This window comes from Dendropsophus ebraccatus, chromosome 5 (assembly GCF_027789765.1).
Source record: "Dendropsophus ebraccatus isolate aDenEbr1 chromosome 5, aDenEbr1.pat, whole genome shotgun sequence".
Classification (NCBI taxonomy): domain Eukaryota; kingdom Metazoa; phylum Chordata; class Amphibia; order Anura; family Hylidae; genus Dendropsophus; species Dendropsophus ebraccatus.
Window position 1 is genome coordinate 64,326,839 of NC_091458.1, and position 19,261 is coordinate 64,346,099.

The 19,261-nt window shown below is 42.4% G+C and overlaps 1 protein-coding gene across 2 annotated transcripts in view; it reads right to left on the bottom strand.

Annotated features, from left to right (window-relative positions):
* Window positions 1-19,261, bottom strand: part of LRP1 (LDL receptor related protein 1) — a 217,407-nt gene that overhangs the window by 115,496 nt on the left and 82,650 nt on the right. The window lies entirely within an intron of this gene.

A 19,261-nucleotide genomic window follows, 5' to 3' on the forward strand; every position in this document is an offset into this window, starting at 1 on the left:
TCTCCACATCTTTCTATCTAAATCCTTACTAAACTTGTCTTTATCTAAACTTACTGAATTTTTTTTTTACAGTGGGTAGGAGTTTCTGGAAAAATATTATCTCTAAAAGCTAAAAAGTCAACTTTCCACTGCAAGCCATTATTAGCAAATGTTGTCCATTTATTATTCTGAGCATGACATGTGGAGTAGGAGGGGAGAAAGTGATAACTGTAATAATTCAGCATTGTTAAGATGGAGAATAAAGAAAAAATGCATCACATTGCCTTGGGGTTGTTCAGCTAGGTAGGTCAACAAAATTGATTGGACTCAACAAAAAACACTGAAGGTCTATACAGCAACATTTAACTAAAGGAAAACCCCTTTAATTGTTAGTATTGGATATAACTGTCTCCCCCCCCCCCCCTTTAATCGGAACTATCACTGCATAGATTAATATATAGCCCAGTAAATTACTATAGAATATTGTGGGGAAAGATTCAATATAACTTTTCAATTATTCATATAAATCTCTGCTCATTCTGGAATTAGGAGTCAAGTGAGCAGTCCTTCTGGGTGATTGACAACCATTGTAAATTTTTGTAGTCTTCTCCTACAAAGCTATATATCACTCTGTTCAGCTTCTCCTGCTCTAGAAAATGCTGTATATTAGACATATCCTGGCAAGGTATTGTCTATATCTTGATGGGATATGTCTTGCCCATTCTATATAACAAGTGAAATGAAACAATAAATATATTACATTTCTTATGTATGCTTTATGATCAGTAGTCTAAAAATGGAAAATAAAGGGAATAAAGAAATATAAAAACACACTGAAACATAAAGATTTAAAATAAAAACATAACTGTGAAAAAAAAAAGCGGACTGGAGACTGCAAGATGTTTCGTAACAGAGCAGCTTGCCTGTTCCACCCATGCTGACTCAGATGCACAAGAATTGCCAATTGATGAAGAAAAAGAAAGTAGCAAAAAATGAGGAAACACAGAAAAAAGGTCCTATTGTTTATACCAATAATATACTGCACATGTAACAAGAGCCAGCAAATCTGAAAGCCCCAACACCACTACATACAGATGCTCATTCATAGTGCACGTAATCTAGAAATAACAAATCATTAGAAACATTTAATAACTGCTTAAAAGTCACATCACCAGTTTAATCTTATAAAATCTATGTACAATGGCCCCAAAACTATGGAATTACTCAGATACATACAGCAATAGGCGCAGCCCATATTAACACACTGCAGGATCCTGTCCGGGGGCCTAAAGGAAGACAGCACTCAATGCAAGAAAATACTATAAGTATCACATCACGTATACCGACTTTCCACTGCCATCTTAGTAGGGCCTCATTCATCCGTACAGTGATTTGCAAGGTCCATAGATAAAGTCCTTTATCTACTAGCTCTGTGAGCCGTGAGCCGTGAACTGCATCAGAGTTTTGACATGTCCTACTTTTTCACAGAACGGATTGCGGATCCGTGAAAAAAACAGAACGTGTGAACAGCCCAGAAGAAAGCAATGGGCTATAAAATTGGTCATGATCACAGACAACTTGACAGGACATGTAAATAAGGTCTAAAGATTTATCTGAAACATTGTGACACACAATAAAAAAACAAATTCTAGAAAACCTTTGAAAAGTGTCACCGGAAACCAAGTTGCAAACATATTTGAGTCTGTAGAGTTATGTATACAGTGTATAGGAGGGCATTTTTACCATTGGGTGACAGTAGTAAACCTGATGTCCCACCCGCTCTTATTACCAGTGATACACTGCTGTATCATTGTACCATCATATGCACATAGACAAAGCTTGAGACCAGTGGGGCTCACCAGGGCAGTCAATGGCATATTACAGGGTCTGGTAAACGGAAAGATGCTCTTTATTGCTACAATTTATCTCAAGCTTACAGCTAAAGTGGAATTACTGTACATTGCAGCTCACACATCTGCATCAGATTTTACAGCAAGAAGCCGCATGGAAACCTGACAGGATGCTGTGGAGCCTATGATTTGATTGGCCGCACTGGACATGAATGATGTCAGCTGATCGTTCTCTGTCGTTGTCCCTCAACATGTTGAAAGACAAACGACTAATGGTCCGTTTACACAGAGCGATAATAGTTTGAAGTTTTGCATTTGAATGATAGTGGCTTGAGTAAAAACAGTGAACGATCAAGCAACAAGTCAGAAATCGTTCATCGTTGTCTTTCATCATGTTCTCAAATTATCGTTGATCAATTCGTCTAAACAGTCTTTCACAGATACATCCTAATGTGCGACATGGGCTTAAAGGGGTAGTGCGGCGCCCAGAAATTATTCACAGAATAACACACATTACAAAGTTATACAACTTTGTAATGTATGTTATGTCTGTGAATCGCCCCGTTCCCCGTGTCCCCCCAACCCCACCCGTGTGCCCGGAAGTGTGGTGCGCTATACATTACCTGACCCGTGTCGAGGGCCGTCCGCCATCTTGTGCCAAACGTCTCTTCGGACAGACGGCCGAGTCGCTGCCGCCCGTCCCCCCTCCGCCGCGTCACAACTGTGCTCAGCCGCGATTGGCTGAGCACAGTTATGCTCAGCCAATCGCGGCTGAGCAACGGATGACGCTGCAGAGGGCGGCCTGCATTCGGGACAGTCGGAGCTGTTCGCTGGCCGCCTGAAGAAGACGTCACTCGCTGAAGATCGGAGACGGGTGTCTGCACGTCACAAGTGAGTATAGCGCACCACACTTCCGGGTACACGGGTGGGGGTGGTCGGACACGGGGAAGGAGGCCATTCACAGACATAACATACATTACAAAGTTGTATTACTTTGTAATGTGTGTTAGTCTGTGAATAATTCTTTACCGCCGCACTACCCCTTTAAGCAATCTTAAAACAAATTGCAAGAACAATTTTTTCAAATTAATTTTCTCTTCCTCAAAATGCTGATCGTTATAAAAATCAAATTGTTACTTAAAAATCAATAAACGATTGATTGGGCAAAGTATTGCTCTGTGTAAACGGACCATAAGATAGCAGCGATCTGCCGCTGTTGCTCCATGGAATAGGAGTGGCGGCAGCAGACAGCTGTTATCTTCTTTGGGCTGCCCGGACGATCTAGCCATCACCCAGGCAGCCCCCTCCCCCCAGCGTCCCCCCTGCTCTTGCCCATTAGCTGCCAACGCATGTAATAACGCCGACAGCAAGCAGAGAACGAGGAGCAAGCACTGACCGCACTCGTTTGCGCCTCTCGATCACCCCGTTTAATATGGGCTTAACTGAAGGATGGCACAATGCAGGGTCATGAGAATTGTTGCTACATGGGGAATACTTTAATATTGACAGCACTGCATTGTGAATTTGTCATCATTACACACGGGGCTTTGGTACACCGTTACTATGATCCTCCAGAGATTTACATCATCACTCCCTCTAGGACAATCCATTCACCTCCCTCATACTTAAAGCATTGTGCTACTGTGAAACAGGTCAGAAATGAGAACAAAGCTTTCCATCTACGCAGCCAAGACATCACACAGCATGAATCACCTATTCCAGACCGATCCGGCACAGCACTCCTGCCAATCTGACTGCTGCCGTGATGTGGATCTATAAGAGAAGCAAATACTGCAGAAACAAACAGCAGGATGGATGTGTACAGATCATCACAAAGATTTTATTTATTCCACCCAATAATTTATAGACCAAACACTTCTGGTAGGTATATTGCAGAAAGATTTCGCAAAGAGCATAAAGCCTTAAACCCAGGCTCTGGCCCTCACAGTCTACATGTATTGTTTCTTCCTGAGCATAAGGGTATGTTCCCACTACGGAATATGCCCGTAAATTTCAAGCGGAGGCCGCGTGTCGGACTTGGTTCCACCTGTCCTATTGACTGATATTCTCAAGCTCAATCCGCAGTTCCCCAAAGAACGGACATGGGTGAAATTTTCGAGCATATTCCATAGTGGGAACATACCCTTAGGACATATTCACTAACTGTATTTTTACAAGAAACAATGGCCATTATTGCAGGTTGCAACAACAGCCGCTGTTTATTGAGTGTGTAGTTACATTACAGTGTATTGAAATATGGCCGTAGTGTATACACTCTGTATGCACAAGAGGCGGTGTTCTCTGCGGCTGCACAAGATACTGACCGGACGATTTTGTGCGGCCGCTATTCAGTGAACAGCCGCCATACAAGATAGCCTGTACTCACCCATGGCAAACTGGAGCACGGGCACACCCGAATGTGCCCACGTTCCAATTCAAATAAAGCGATGGTCATCCGACTAATACTGTATTGTTGGCCGGGTGAACATCTCACACATTGGCCGTGGTTGGACCCTTGGTCCCGGTGAATGTCTCCTCCTCAACTCTATTACTTATAAAGTGGCGCATGGGTTATCAATAGAGAATAATGTAGAGGTTGTTATGTATGCCGTGCGTTACTTGTTTTACCCATTGTGATTACTTTTTTCTCACTGATATGGTTTTGTAATATTACCTACATGTCCCGTGGTGCCTCTGGCTTTGCACAGAGAGAGGACATAGTCTCAATACTGCAGTCTGCCTGATCAGACTGCTGCTGTGCAGCCAGGTGAACTGCTAAGGGTCATGTCCGTTAACATTTATGCTGTTTTGATGCATTTTCTTATTTTAAGTGTATTTTATAAAGTAATATTGCCAGGAGGAGAAATGGATTTGATATGTAATCACAACTAAGGTGTTTTATGAGGATTTGAAGCCTACATTGCACTTTTACTCTGTTTTGCTCATAGTTTTGTGGAGATTTTCCAAAATAGCTGAAAAATTGATGCTTTTTTTTTTTTACTGCAATTTGTGCAATTATTTTGTAAAATTTCTTCAGCTATTTTGGGAAAATCATGGTAAAATTGCTATAAAAAAAAAAACATGGCCTAAATGCAATGTGCGAGCACAGCGCGAGTCTATAACTACTTATATACTGATCCCACAGAGATAACAGCAGTCACATACTGCTGACCCAGGACAGGCCACTTCTGGAGACACAAAGCCATGGAATTTTCTGTTGGTCACATGACACAACTATAGTGATTTGCATGCTTGCAGAGCTGGAATGAAACAGATAGCACTGTAACAATAGTGGTGGTGAGTGTGCATTATATTGACAAAAAAAAAAATTCACACAAGGTGTGCATCTTAAAATCAATCACACAGTAAGCAACACTTTCAGTCATCTTTGGCAGAGGTGCTAATGACCGTGTGTCATCTTTGGGTATATTTTTCCACACACATTTAGGATACTTACAGCACGAGGTAAAAATATCTAGCTTCTTACAATACACCTTCCTGAATAACTAAGTGCATTTGTTTTGGAAAACCTTCCCAAGCATTGACTTATTAGCTGATGCCTGGGTGTGGGTTCAGGAATGCCGAGAGGTAGAGAAAAAGCTTTCCAAACTGGAGGCATAGAAAATTGTTCTGCATGACAAATCGTATCAGTCAGCCAAAATCTGTCAGTTCTCCCCTGTAATGAGTGCACGTGTAAACAGGATGTGAGCATGGCAACTTAAACACGCTAAGCCAGAGAAATCAAACCACAAAGTGGCATATTATTCCTTCTGGGCAAATATACAGCCATCATAAACCCATCAATTATCAAATAAACTTTTACAGGAGTAAATCTCCAGAAGTCAACATATGGATTTATTTCTTTAAATGGGGTTATCTGGGCTTAGAAAACAAAACATAAAAAAACAGCTACTTTCATGTAACTGCGACACACTAGTCATCCATTTGTGTATGGTATTGTAATTTAGCTCCATTTAATGCAATGGAAGTAATCTGCAAAACCACACACAAACTGGGGACAGGAGAGGTGCTGTTTCTGGAAGAAAGCAGACAAGTTTTCTAAGCCTGGATATCACATTTAATCATGTTTACCAAGAAAGAACAAAAATATGACAACATGGCAATAGTATGTGGAGGGGGGAGGGCATAGCATTGCATTTATAGGATAACATGCAACAGGACAAGGGTAGTAAAATTGTCTTCAGGCTACTATCTAAATCAGTTGTGGATGAAATTTACATGGAAGTCCTACAATTACAGTAGAATGTACTGTACTACAAATATGGAGGTCAAGAGACTAGAAGTGGTGGCCAAATGGAATTGGTTAAACAAATCAGAACAACTAAATATTGATATTAAAAAATATTTTACATTATAGTTTGGTGGGGGAGCTTCGGGAACTTCCAGTGTCTGTCATTCTCTCGAAGCTCTCCCAGCAGCCAAGCATCTCCGAGCTTCTCCGATGAGCTGCTCGGCTGCCCAGAAGAGCTTCTCGGATCTCAGACGCAGGCAGTGTACGTCACACTGCCTGCGCCGGGAACGGGACAGGAGACGTGCGGATGCCAGGAACGGGCCCCAGGTGAGTTAACTTTTTGGGGTTTTTCTAGTGGTCGCCCCATACGGTGGGGATGGTGCAATTTTTTAGCTACCCCACCGTATGGGGCGACTATACCCAGTGTATAAGATGACCCCCGACGTCTAAGAAGATTTTTCAGGGTTAAAAAGTTGTCTTATACCCTGGAAAATACGGTACTTGATCGAGCAGTACTAGCTCATCTCTATATTACATCAACAGAATATTACAACTGGCCTAAAGTAGAGCGGATGTGGCCAAAGTAGTTAGACTTGAAGCCACAATTTCAGAAAAACTTATACAAATCCTTGTAATGTAGAGAGCAGTATAGCATCAGCACTGGACCATGGAGAAATTGAAGAAAGTGGCCTGGGCGGATGGCTCTAATTTTTGGTAGGTCATATAGATGGCGGGGTGTGTGAGCTTCCCTACCCAGGCATCAGGATGTACTATGGGAAAACGGAAAGCTGGGGGACACAACGTGATGACCGGGGAAATGTTCTGCTGGAAACTTATGGTCCTGGAATTTATGTGGATGATGATTTGATATGAACCACCAACCTAAACACTGCAGAGACAGTCTCCACCTTCCAGCAGTATAATGCCCTCTGCCATGCTACAAAACTTCTTAGGAATAGCATGAGAAAAATTACAGAATTCAAGGTGTTTACTTGGCATCCACATTTTCTAGATCTCAAACTCAATTGCACATCTATGAAATGTGCTGGAAAATAAAGGTCCCCATACAACTTAAATAACAGACGCTGAACAATCTTCCGACCATTAGTTACGTCTCCGGTCTGCTGCATGTTCTCCCCACTCACAGGAATGTTCGGGACGGCCGATCGTTCCTGTATTCTCTGTGGGGAGGGGTGAGCTGCAGCAAGTGCACTCTTGCTGTGGCTTCTGTCTCTGACCAAAAGGGGTTGCGTGTGATTTTCTATCATAGCCAACCCATCACCATCAATACCATCTGTTGTTGGTTATTCGGTTTCGCCCCATACACCCAAGAACAGCGGTCATCTACAGTCTAAGAAACATGGGGACCTTAAGTATGAACCTTAGGGGCCTCACAAGTTAGGGTACTATTACACGGAACGATAATCGTTCTGTGTAATAAAGACAACGATCAGCCGATGATCGTTGTCATCGGCTAATCGTTGATATAGGTTAGAACCTATAAATGTCGGGCGCCGACCGCGTATCACTATGTGTAATAGCGGTGCGCGGCCGGTGACTGTCGATATAAATTACCTATCCTTGCTCCAGGGCTGCTGCTGCGCTCTGCTTCTCCCCGGGTCCAGCGCTCTAGCTTCAGAGCGTCCTGTCTGAGCTGACAGGCCGCTCAGCCAATCACCAATGTGATTGGCTGAGTGGCCTGTCAGCTAACAGACAGTTTTGAAGTTAGAGTGCGCAGGACCCGGGGAGAAGCAGAGTGCAGCAGCAGCCCTGGAGTGTGGATAGGTAAAGTATACCGTTTAACCAAGGGCTGCAAGGGCATTGGTAACAATGTTCTTGCAGCCCTTGTTAAACGATTATCGGGCCGTGTAATAGGCCCAGTAAATAAGCACCGATCTAGCAGATCGGCGTTGGTTTACAGTTGTTCTCAGGCCCCCATTGGCCTGTCTAATAGTAACCTTACAGGATTGTAACTAACTGCTGCTATCTTGGCGCCCTGTAAAGATTGAAGGATGCAGTGCTGCAAGACCAGTCAGACGTAATACGCTTTGGTCACGTTGCCACCAAATTTCCCAGATACATGATAAAGTGGAATAATGAGTAAGGGACAATGAAAGTAACTGAAAAGCACAGAAAAAGTCTAAAGAGAGAAATATAAGGTGTATATAACAGTAAATGAACAAGGGGACACACAGACCCCTGACAAAATGCATGTTGGGTGGGGTGAAATTTGTGCTAATACACCTTTTGTTTGTTTTTTGTTTTGTTATTTTAATGTTGTGTGTATTCTACATTGCCCCTTTTGGTTTATTTTACTGAATGATTCAATAAAGATATTTAATGTAATTGAATTACACACATTGTCCCTTATGACTTTTTTTCTCATTCTCTTTTGGTTTATCAGACCACTCTGTTGTGCTTGGGACATTTAAATTAACAAGTTAACTTTTTTTTAACCTTTTTTCCCCTAAAAAAGTCTTTACTGCTGTTAGCTATTCTTAGAACTAACATACATACAGCTTACAAGAAATGGGATGAGGGAGGCTTTCATCTCACAAGTTAGTGTCATTCTCAGCGGCCTTCCTCCCAATACACAATATGATAAGCGATGTCTAACAGTCCTGCTCCAGCATAATCAGTATACACACTCCCAAGGGAAAGCATAGGGAGAGAATCTGCCCAGTAAGAAATGAAGCCAAGAACATGTTGTTCAAAAGCTGCGGTTCACGCACTATGACACATGCAGTCACATGTACTTTATGTAATATGTTCTAATCTTTCCCTGGCCATCTGGGGTCCGATTTCCACACAGATATCCCTGCAACATGTACCAGAAGCCAAAAATGGCATGAGAAACAAAAAAACAGAAAACATTTTTATATGAAGGCACCAGGCTCTAATAAAAAGCTTGGAAATATGGGTCACCTCCAAATAGTCTGCAGAGAGTTTGGCAAAATGAACTACCACCGGCCCAGCAACATGCCGCAGCCTTCAGGGCTGCATTCTCCTTCCCTCCCTTGGGCCAAGTGATCACTGGGTTAATAGACGGCGCTCGCCTTAAGGTTTTCGGTTTCAGTGTTAAGCCGCTTTTCTGTTAAAGACAGATTATGGGGTCTAAAGGTAGAAAACAAGAGCAGTGTTCTTACAGACAGATTTCAGGAACATGGACGGATTCCAAGAAGTTTGTAATTACTTCCATAATGAGGTGTCTGCCTGGACAGGAATATTATAGATAACATACTCAATAAAAGTAGACAAACATGGTCTACGAAGGAAATGAGGGCATTACAAGTAATCTACTGTCTATATATTAGACACAAACATGAGGCCACCTCAGAGAATGACCCGACTATCAACATGTCAGGAAAATTCAGTTAACAACAGAGTGGATCAGGATGGTAACACTGGAAAAGAGCATCAACAAAAGGTCAAGCTGCAACATTTTACTGAGATACACAGAACAGAATCCAAAAACAGATCAAGGGGTTAAAGAGAGAGGGCCGCACATATGATTCCCACATACTACATTGACGTGAAATGGATCCTGTACAATAGTCTTGAAAGGTGTGGTCTAAAAACATAGAATGTGCACTGTCCTTCAGTTTTCATATAGCTTTGTGGAGGATTTTCCTCATTTACAATGAATCAAAGGGATACTGATAATCCTTAAGGAAAAGAGGTTTTTTTTACATTTATGATTGTGGTATCAATAGTACATGCAAATATAAGAAACTTTAATATATCTTATCAGGTAAAAAAATATTTGGCGCCAACTTTGATAAAGTCGGAGTATTGCCGACGAAACTAGTCAGCAAGGAGGCCGTGGCTATTTTAAACTAGACTTATGCCTAATCATATACTCTTAGCAGATGTAATGTGAATAGGGGGGGAGTGAGCAGTACACCCGGAGCACCACCCTTGGGCTCATGAGCGCGATATTGTCACAGCCAACCTTGGCGCACAGTGCCTGCTGTGACATATCACGGCTAGTGTAAAGCGCTCCCCTACGCTATCAGCTCCTAGTGACCCTTAGCGCTGATCATTACCTGCGTGATCGCAGGCTCTATTAGTTGTCACAGCACAGATAGTGCAGTAATTGGTCTGCAGTACTGATAGCAATTGTATAAAGAACGGAGCGTAGTCTCCGCGATACAGACAGTAACTGGCCTGCAGCATCATTAGTATCTCTATACAGTACGGAGCTAAGTCTCCATGATATAGACAGCACACTAATCGGTATAACTGGCCTCTAGTGCTTTCATACAAAGCGGAGTGCTACAACACCGATAGTATGATAACTGGTCTACAGTGCTGTGAGCATTACTAGCACTGAGCAAAGTTCCTAGAGCTGTATATAGCTTTCCCAGCAGTTAAATAATACCTGGGTACATTGCATGGTCCCAAATCCCATTGCTTAAAACTATATGTGTATATGAGCATAAGTCTATTTTAGTAAAAACACTGTATTATACACCACCACTCACGTGTGCATTTTTATCAGAAACTAAATAAAAGTTACGTTTTACCTTGGGGCAAGTCGGTATTCAGCCTTAGGGCATATGTTTTGATTATAACCAATACCTCCCACAAGGTTGGGATCGCATAACCCTAACCTAAAATCATCAGCTGATGATTCAATAAATAAAATAATAAAGTTCACACCTTACCCGTCTATGCTTCCCGATGTTCTCCACGCAGCTGCAGATGCAACTTCAGAGCCAGTCTCTGAAGTGACAGGCTACTCAGGCAATTACTGGCCTGGATGTGACCACCGTGGCTAGTGATTGGCTAAGCAGCCTGTCACTTCAGAGACCAGCTCAGAAGTTCCAGTGGCGGCTGCAGGGAGACAGGTAATATATGAACTTCACTTAAAGCAAGGACTTCATGGACATCGCTAATGATCTCTGTGCAGCCCTTGCTGCACAATAATTGAGCTGTGTAATAGGCTGAGAAAATGAGCGCTGAGCTAGAAGATCAGTGCTCGTTTACTATAGTGATCTAACACGACCCCAAGATCATAGAGGGAGAAAGAGACTGCAAAGACACAACTATACGTACTGGGCAGGTGACCCCAGCTTAGATTGTTCAGTACAGCTTAATAAAGCCCTCCACGCTTCTGCTGCTTTCTATGGTGTGTACAGAAGGCAAGTAATATAAGGAAGGCACAGAAATGTGGAGTAGTATTAAAAGAGGATAATATAAAGAAATTGCAGCTGGTTACTATCAAAACAAAAAGATGGTAACTACCGGGAACTGGAGCGGGGGACATCGTACTCCAGAGCCGAAGTCGGAGAGGTACACTACGGTTCAAAATTTTGGGGTCACCCAAAAATTTTGTGTTTCACCACCACCACTTCTTCACCACCATGAATAGAATAGAAAATAGAGTCAAGACATTGACAAGGTTAGAAATAATGATTTGTATTTGAAATAACATTGTTTTTACATCAAACTTTGCTTTCGTCAAAGAATCCTCCTTTTGCAGCAATTACAGCATTGCACACCTTTGGCATTCTAGCTATTAATCTGTTGAGGTAAGCTGGAGAAATTGCACCCCACGCTTCTAGAAGCAGCTCCCACAAGTTGGATTGGTTGGATGGGCACTTCTGGCGTACCATACGGTCAAGCTGCTCCCACAACAGCTCAATGGGGTTCAGATCTGGTGACTGCGCTGGCCACTCCATTATCGATAGAATACCAGCTGCCTGCTTCTGCTGTAAATAGTTCTTGCACAATTTGGAGGTGTGTTTAGGGTCATTGTCCTGTTGTAGGATGAAATTGGCTCCAATCAAGCGCTGTCCACTGGGTATGGCATGGCGTTGCAAAATTGAGTGATAGCCTTCCTCATTCAGAATCCCTTTTACCCTGTACAAATCTCCCACCTTACCATCACCAAAGCAACCCCAGACCATCACATTACCTCCACCATGCTTAACAGATTGCGTCAGGCATTCTTCCAGCATCTTTTCATTTGTTCTGCGTCTCATAAACGTTCTTCTTTGTGATCCAAACACCTCAAACTTGGATTCATCCGTCCACAACACTTTTTTCCAGTCTTCCTCTGTCCAATGTCTGTGTTCTTTTGCCCATCTTAATCTTTTTCTTTTATTGGCCAGTCTCAGATATGGCTTTTTCTTTGCCACTCTGCCCTGAAGCCCAAAATCCCGCAGCCGCCTCTTCACTGTAGATGTTGACACTGGTGTTTTGCGGGTACTATTTAATGAAGATGCCAGTTGGGGACCTGTGAGGCGTCTGTTTCTCAAACTAGAGACTCTAATGTGCTTATCTTCTTGCTTAGTTATGCAACGTGGCCTCCCACTTCCTTTTTCTACTCTGGTTAGAGCCTGTTTGCGCTGTCCTCTGAAGGGAGTAGTACACACCGTTGTAGGAAATTTCTCGCATGGAATAGCCTTCATTTCTAAGATTAAGAATAGACTGTGGAGTTTCAGATGAAAGTTCTCTTTTTCTGGCCATTTTGAGCGTTTAATTGACCCCAAAAATGTGATGCTCCAGAAACACAATCTGCTCAAAGGAAGGTCAGTTTTGTAGCTTCTGTAACGAGCTAGACTGTTTTCACATGTGTGAACATGATTGCACAAGGGTTTTCTAATAATCAATTAGCCTTCTGAGCCAATGAGCAAACACATTGTACCATTAGAACACTGGAGTGATAGTTGCTGGAAATGGGCCTCTATATACCTATGTAGATATTGCACCAAAAACCAGACATTTGCAGCTAGAATAGTCATTTACCACATTAGCAATGTATAGAGTGTATTTCTTTAAAGTTAGGAATAGTTTAAAGTTATCTTCATTGAAAAGTACAGTGCTTTTCCTTCAAAAATAAGGACATTTCAATGTGACCCCAAACTTTTGAACGGTAGTATAGGTGCATGTTATGTCCAGCCACCACCTTCCTGGCTCTTTTGAAAAAAAAAAAAGTCCAACCCCCGGACTTCTCTAACATAAAGACTATAGTAAACTACCACTTTTAGCCATAGAACTACAGGCATAAAAAAACATGGCAACTGAACAGCGCCTCTTCTGCTCAAACGTTGTAAAGATAAATAGTAAAAACATCACACATGGCATCAGAATACAATACTAGTTCATACTTCTACAAACCGTTAAAGGGGTTGTCCGGCGCTAAAAAATTATTGACAGAATAACACACATTACAAAGTTATACAACTTTGTAATGTATGTTATGTCTGTGAATGGCCCCCTTCCCCGTGTCCCCCCCCCCCCCCCACCCGTGTACCCGGAAGTGTGGGGCGCTATACTCACTTGTCACGTGCCGACCACGGTCTCCGATCCTCAGCAGTGACGTCTTCTTCGGGCGGCCGGCGGATCTTCCCGAGTGCCGGCCGCCCTCTGCAGCGTCATCCGAAGCTCAGCCGCAATTGGCTGAGCATAACTGTGCTCAGCCAATCGGGGCTGAGCGGCTGATGACGCGTCCACTTTGTAATGTGTGTTATTCTGTGAATAATTTTTTAGCGCCGGACAACCCCTTTAATACAAGTTGTTCTGCTGTATACAAATTGTGTATACAGCTGATGTAAGTCTTTTTTCACCTCTTTAACTCTACAACCTTCACACTACTAGAACACAGTAAATAGAAAAGAAAATAGGCTGAGCTTCAGAGTCAAGTAATTTGCATCCCTCAAACTTTTAAGCTGGCTTTAGTTGGCTTTAGTAAGCAGATTCATCATACAGAGCGAGCCTGCTTTACAAAGTAAACCCTTTATGTCCCAGAGGGTTAGAGAATTTTATCCCGGAATGAATTTGATTTGGAAATTATCGCTAAATTCCTGAAGTTTAGCACCATGATGGTCTAGCGGGAATTATAGAAATACTTGTGCAGAGTAAGTAAACAGGTAACTAAATAAGAAATAAACAGCTGTATAAAAAAAAGTATATAACAGTATAGATGGGAATATAAAACAGACTTCCATGTGCAGGGATTTTATCATAAGCCAACAACAACAATATGGACAACCAATACTTCTACATGCAGCTATTATTACTCTAACATATATATTAATTCTGTAATACAGAATGAAATTCTCACTTGGTCAATAAATAGACTAAGGCCTCATACACACAACTCCTCAGCTTTTGAAGAGCTGTCTCTTCTGAACTACCATATGCTTACAATTTCACACAGAGGTTTTTTCTGTCAAATTATGTACACATCAAACAGAAGTAGAACTATGGCGTGCGCCATCAGAATCCATAGGCAAGCAAGAGATCTTCCCTGAAAAGGATTGTCTAGGGGAGCATTATATTATATTAATATATATATATATATATATATATATATATATATATATATATATATATATATATATATATATATATATATATATATATACACACATACACACACACACACACACACCACATATGGCATCACTGAGAAGTACAAAAAAAGACATTGAGCAGAAAAGAAACAGTGTGTCCTCTTTGATGAACATTATGCACAAAACAGTTCTATTACATATAGAAATAAACACATCACCACAGTGCTGTAGACGATAGGGGTCCGGGTCTTCACGACGCAGCACTATTTAGTTCCCTTACTCCTTTGGAGACTCTCACTCTCTCAAGAATGAGAGTCTACGATGGACTAAAGAAACTGAAGAGGACTGCAACAATAAGACCGGACCCCTATCGTCTACAGCACTGTAATGTGTAATGTGTTTATTTCTATATGTAATGAAACTGTTTAGACATTGGAACTCAATCAATGGAACAGGCATTGAACTGAAAAGAAACAGTGTGTCCTAAGTAGGGATGGTCCGAAACTGCCGAGGTTCGGGTTCGTAAGAACCCAAACGCTCTGCATCAGATTCCCGCTGTCTGCCCGCTCCGTGCAGCGGGTGGATACAGCAGGAGGACCGCCTGGAAAACTGGGATACAGCCTATGGGGAATCATTTCCTAGCGGGAATCATTTCCGAGAGTTCGGGTTCGTACGAACCCGAACAGAACTAGGTTCGGACCATCCCTAGTCCTAAGTCTTTTTTGTATTTCTGGATTGTGGAGCCGGGGTAAGCGACTCGGTATTGGACATACATCACACAGTGCAGTTATTGGCACGGGACATTGCTTCTATCGTAGAGCAGTATGCAGAGTCTGATCCCATAGACTTATGTCATATACCACATGTCTCCAAACTGCGGCCCTCCAGCAGTTGCAATACTACATTTTCCATCATGCCTGGACAACCAAATCCAAAGCTTTAGCTGTCCAGGCATGATGGGAATTGTGGTTTTGCAACAGCTGGAGGGCCGCAGTTTGGAGATCCATGTCATATACCCTCCAGCATACAGCTCCATCTTGAGCATGAGGCCTGCAAACTATAAATTAAAAGGTCGAAATTTGCTTTTAAAAGGGATATATTAATTTAAAGCGTAACTATAATTTCAGTAGCCAAAAAATGAAATTCCTCAAATAAAAAGCCCATGTGTTACCCTTTAAAAAGAGCCCTAAACTGTGTTGATAGCATGTACGCTCGCTGAGATATCCCTAGTTGTTTGGCTCAGAAGAATAAATGAGTTTTTCTCCTGACTGACAGAAAGTGGGCGTGGCCTATCCCTCATCTCCCCCGGCTGGGTCCCTCCATTCACTGACCAGCACTTTAGCAGATGTATCACACATAGCAGGATTAGATAGAGCCCCAGCATACAGTATCACAATGTAAGATTAGATACAGAGCCCCAGCAGATGGTATCACACACAGTGGGATCAGATAGAGCCCCAGCAGACGGTATCACACAGTGGGATCAGATACAGAGCCCCAGCATACAGTATCACAATGTAAGATTAGATACAGAGCCCCAGCAGATGGTATCACACACAGTGGGATCAGATAGAGCCCCAGCAGACGGTATCACACAGTGGGATCAGATACAGAGCCCCAGCATACAGTATCACAATGTAAGATTAGATACAGAGCCCCAGCAGATGGTATCACACACAGTGGGATTAGATACAGTCATCTGCTCTCATTACACTGTAGGATAATGTCAGCCATGGAGGTGGGGGAACCTGCTGCAGACATCTGATAGTGAATGTTATATGTACTATGGAAGGACTACAGCTGTGTTGTGCTGGGACTTGTAGTCCTCCCCTCAGTGACTCACCCACTCTCCCTCATGCAGTACATTGAAATCATGGTGGTATTGGATACACTTGTCCCTCCATCCAGCTCTTCCCCTGCGCTGCTCCTCACACACAACACCCTCAGCTCTGCTCAGTCACCTCTGTGGGGGGAGGGGGAAGAACGTGCTGCTAGGAAGGGGGGAGGAGGTTTTGTTTCTGTTTCTCTCTGTGTCAGGGCTGTTATCTGATGCTGCTGTCAGAGTCTGTACTCTAGGTACAGATCTCCAGGGCGGGGGCGTGTCCAGCAGGAATGCAGAAATAAGTCAGAGCCAGAGAGAGCTCTGAGGGGACTTTTGGCTTTATGTATTTAAAAAAACTGTTCATTTTTGGTTATTAATGTATATTGCAAAAAGTCTTATCATGCCCTAAGCTAACTAAAACTGAATGGTCAAAATATTTTATAGTTACGCTTTAAAACACTTCTTCCCCATCCATCGGAGATTATTATCAAATCAAGGGGATCTGACTGCTGTGATCCCTAAAAGATTTCAAGAATGGGGACCATGAGTGACAAGTCATGTTCATGTTCTACTGTTCCATTCATAGTCTATTTATCTCCACTTCACTATCTACAGCAGACTTTAGACAATATATGAGGCAGGGGGCATCACAGGGGGACTCACTGCTCCAACCCAAAGCAAGACTCTGGTCCACGTTCTAAAAACTGCTTGGGGCCCCTGATGGTTGAGCTTCCAGCTGACATTTAACCCCTAGCCTGCAGTGGAAGGGGTTTTAACCTGGAATAGCCCTTTAAGCACAGAGTTTATTAGTAAATACCAAGAGCCGTGTATAAAAAAAAAACAAAAAAAAAAAACATTTTCTGCTGAGGATAAAAGCTTAATCTTTTAATTAAAACAACAAAAACGGTAATTGAAAATGTCAATTACATTTCAAGGACTAGGTTACCGCTGACTCCTTTCCCACTATTACCATGTTTGTATAAAGTGGAACGGACAATAATTTCTAGGCAGTTTGGTGTACATTTAGGTTATAGGCCCTGAAAAGTGACAGCAGTCTGATTTTTTTTAAAGTCCTACCTACTGACCTAAAAATGCTATAGGCAGGGTGAGCTCTGGTTTTACAAAGGTTAAAATCCTCAGGATAGTCATTAATTTTAGATTGGCAGAAATCAGCCTCCACACATTGCTGATCAGGTGTTTTAAGAGGCCATGGTGTGCATCCAAGCATCCTAAATGTTCACACTGGCAATGGCGGTGCTATTAGTATTGGGGATGCAAGGTACTGCGTCTTTGTCCTACTCTTATTGCAGCAATCCTAAATATAAGCAAAGAGTGGAAAAATGCTATGGCAAGATTCCCACTGGGTTCAGTGTGGTTAAGAGAATACTGGTAAAATACGGCATTTGTTCCTTCAGACAAACACACAAATGGAAAACCTGACGGGCTATTGTTAAAGGGCTCTGTCGGGCTCCGTTCACGCAAGTTGGTGCAGCAGTGCTCTGACACGTGATGCTGAAGTGCAGAATGAAACAAAGTTAGCAAGTTTTCTGTGGTTCATGGGCAATAAACTCACCAGGGCCAGGATTTTATAAGCTACCACACTTGACAGCTTTTCTCGTAGTTTAGAGAGAATACAAAGAATGGTGTTATAGAGGAAAACATGCAGTGAGAGAGGATCCTGTGGACCTAAACAACTTGGTAATGAAAGGAATCAGAGAAGGTAAGATAAACCTAGACTTCTGTCGCACTATACTGATGGGAGGGTCAAAATATGACAAATTCATCATCATGAATGGTTGAACCCCTCCTGTCAGGAGTATACGCTTCAGGCTGGCTGGGGGAAAAGTGTTTGGAATGTTTTCTTCCGATACATGTGGATGGAAGTTTTTTTAATAGGTCTTATCTATGCATTGTGGCCAACTAAAAGGTCCTATTACACCAAACGATTATTGGCCGTATGTGGCCGATCATCGGTTGGTGTAATAGCTAGTCTTAAAAGGCAACGGTCAGTCGATGAACGATGTCGGCTGATCGTTGTCTTTCAACATGCTGAAAGCAAACAATGCCGGTATCAGGCTGTTGCCCTCCTCCAATGGCTACCCGGATGATCTAAGGATTACCCGGATGATCTAAAGATTGTCCAGACAGCAAGATTCCCCCCCCCCCCCCCCCCTGCATCTCTTACCCGCTTGTTGCTGGAGCGCTGGCAGCGAGCAGAGAGTGAGGAGCAAAGTGAGGGTCGTATAGTCATAGATTGGTTCCAGGAACATAACAGTGAGGGCCCTATAACACACACAGATTTATCCTACAGATATCTGACAGATCATTGAAGCCAAAGCCAGGAACAGACTGTACACAGATAACAGGTCATAGAGGAAAGCCTAACATTTCTTATCTTTTCAAATTTATTCCTGGCTTTAGTCTAAAAAATCTGTCAGATAATCTGTGTGTAATAGGGCCTTGGGTTTTCCTTGCTCCTCACAGTCCCATCTTAACCCTATAGAGCATCTCTGGGACAAGGTAGAATGGTTCAGAACAAGTCTGTACCTCTATCTAATGAACAGCAAGAGAAGAGAAGCTATCCTGTCTGCATGGACCAATTGCTGGCCAATTTCAGTGTCTGACCCAAGAAGGTCCAAGAGTTCCTAGCAGAGCATGGTGGGCCTATAAGTCCCCATATGTCTTTATGACGAAACATAACAAACATAAATGTATGCAGCATAAAGGAGATTTTCACAATAACATCTATTGGCTTATTACTGTATTCTGCTTGAGAATAACTTAGAATACAAAGTATAATATTTTCTATGCAACCCAGGCAATATATATAAAATATAAATGCCCGGAGAATCCCTTTAAAATAACTATTTCAATGGTAATAACCTGTAAAAATTCCTCCAGCAGGACTCTGGGGCAGTCCTACGGACTTTCAAGAAATTTTTTTTCACAGTTGGTAACCCGCTTGTTCTTCAATTGGATTGCTCTTACACCTTCATACTGCCTGACTAGCAAAACATTGGCTCTGTCCTTGGTGGATTCTCCCTCGCCTTATTAA